We start from the raw sequence: 2,543 nt of genomic DNA, 5'->3' as shown, positions 1-2,543 counted from the left end.
GTGGTAGAATATTACAGGAATGTCTCGGGTGCTCATTCCTGGGCCAATCCTTTTATTTATTTATTTTTTATTTTTTTTGACAGGCAGAGTGGATAGTGAGAGAGAGAGACAGAGAGAAAGGTCTTCCTTTTTGCCGTTGGTTCACTCTCCAATGGCCGCTGCGACCGGCGCATCTCGCTGATCCGAAGCCAGGAGCCAGGTGCTTCTCCCGGTCTCCCATGCAGGTGCAGGGCCCAAGCACTTGGGCCATCCTCCACTGCCTTCCTGGGCCATAGCAGAGAGCTGGCCTGGAAGAGGGGCAACCAGGATAGAATCCGGCGCCCCAACCGGGACTAGAACCCGGTGTGCCGGCGCCATGAGGCGGAGGATTAGCCTGTTAAGCCATGGCGCCGGCCCAATCCTTTTATTTTTAAGATTTTATTAACTTGAAAGGCAGAGTTATAGACAGGGAAGCAGTGGGTTCACTCCCCAAAGTTGCAGTCCCAGCCCAAGCCAGGGGCCCCAAGCGTCATCCGAGTCTCCCACATGGGTGGCAGGGCCCCCAAGCACTTGAGCCATCTTCTGCTGCTTCCCCGGGCACATCCGCAGGGAGCTGCCAGTTCCATTCTGTGAAGCTGCTGGTAGTTGTTTTAAACACAGAAATGCCAAAGCAGACACTGTAACATGGTGGTGAGGGGGCAGGAGCTGTGGTGTAGCAGCAGCTGCCTCTTGCAATGCTTGCAGTCCATATGGGAGTGTCTGGTTCAGTTCTGGCTACTCTTCCAATCTAGCTTCCTGCTGGTGCATCCTGGGAGGCAGTGGATGATGGCTCAAGTACTTGAGTCCCAGCTACACACATGAAAACCCAGGTAGAATTGCTAACTCCTGGCGTCTGTCTGGTCCCACCCTGGCTGTTGGAGGCATTCAGGAGAGTGAACCAGCTGATAGAAAATCCCTATGTCTCTACCTCTCTGCTTTTCAAATAAATAAAAATACATAACCATTTAAAAACTCAAATGGCAATGATGTATTTTAAGTGCTTATATTCAACAAACTAATACTTTCAAATTCATAATCTTCCCTTTACAAACATAGCGGTTCTTCAAAAAGCTCATGGAAAATGTGTATTATGAAAAATACAGTGGATGGATTTCCATTTTTCACACCATTATAAATATCTTTTAATTCTACTTTCCATAAACTTTTGGACATTCCCCCCAAAATTCAAATTTATGATGCTCCTTACATGATCATTAAAAAATTTATTTTAAAGTGTAATCATAGGCATGTCTGATTGTACATCTCAAAGATGGCTACAACAACCGCTCCCACCTCTCACCACTCCAATCCAGAGGTGGACTTTCTCTTCCTTCTTCTTGACTCATGGTCTGGCGGCTGCTTCACCTGACAGAGTCCAGCAGTAGTGATGCTGGGTCACTAGGAAAAGGTCCCTGCTGGGGCTGGCATTTGGTCTACAATTCAGCTCCCAGGTAAGAGTGCCACAATCTTGATCAGAGTGCCTGGGTTTGGTACCAGCTCTGGCTCCTGATTCCAGCTTCCTGCTAATGCAGACCCTGGGAGGCAGCAGTGCCTCAAGTAGCTGGGTTCTTGCCCCACATGTGAGAGTCGGGGATTGAGTTCCTGGCTCCAGCTGGGCCCAGCCTAGCAATGACCACTGTGGACATCTGGGGAAGCAGGACAGCAGACAGGTGCTCTCTCTCATATTTTATCTTCCTTCCTTCCTTCCTTCCTTCTTCCTTCCTTCCTTCCTTCCTTTGATTTTCTACAAACCAGTGTAAAGTTTATTTTTATACTGTATAACATATAGTAAAATTATTTAAAGTTAATAATAAATTTTTATTTAAGGAAGTCCCCATGTTGCAGTTCCTCCCACTGTCCAAAATCATATAGTTAGCTCTTTTAAATCTTTAAGCCCTTTTAAACAAATTGATGCTTAATTCACGGTGTCATATCAGCCCACAATTTCTGGTCTGTTAATCCTCACTTGAACTATATAATAACTTCAAAATTCCACCTAAAATCTTTGGGATATAATTTCTTCAAGCAATTTACTCTTGACACACACACATGTGAATGGCTGTATTTTTTTCCTGTGTAAAAAGTACGAAATAAAGTATTTAGGAACCTTACATATTTAGCTATAAAATTAGACCATACATATAAATCTTGAGATTTCTATGTGTTATAGCCACATCCAACTTTGTTAGAATTAGGTTTTAGTTCATGTCTGTAATCATTCAGCAGTTGAACATAAAAATTCATCATGTGATCTCTCTTTCTGTCTTTATGATTCTCCAAAAAAATTTGCTTAAATTTTTAAAATTTTATTTATGTATTTTTAAAGATTTATTTTATTTATTTGTGGCAGAATTACATACACACACACACAGAGCAGAAAGAGAGAGATCTTGATTTTTTTTTTTTTGACAGGCAGAATTAGACAGTGAGAGAGAGAGAGAGAGAGAGACGAGAGAAAGGTCTTCCTTCCGTTGGTTCACCCCCCCAAATGGCTGCTAAGGCCACCACGCTGCGGCCAGAGAGAG

At 43.6% G+C, this 2,543-nt stretch overlaps 1 non-coding gene across 1 annotated transcript; it reads right to left on the bottom strand.

Moving 5' to 3' along the window:
• Window positions 1–2,198: 2,198 nt before the first annotated feature.
• LOC133767385 (small nucleolar RNA SNORD5) lies at window positions 2,199–2,271 on the bottom strand. The gene has a single exon (XR_009866868.1). It is a non-coding gene; the product is annotated as a small nucleolar RNA SNORD5 (small nucleolar RNA).
• Window positions 2,272–2,543: the final 272 nt, after the last annotated feature.

This window comes from Lepus europaeus, chromosome 9, assembly GCF_033115175.1.
Source record: "Lepus europaeus isolate LE1 chromosome 9, mLepTim1.pri, whole genome shotgun sequence".
Classification (NCBI taxonomy): Eukaryota; Metazoa; Chordata; class Mammalia; order Lagomorpha; family Leporidae; genus Lepus; species Lepus europaeus.
Note: the sequence above shows the minus strand (reverse complement) of the source record. Positions and strands in the feature narration are given on the sequence as shown.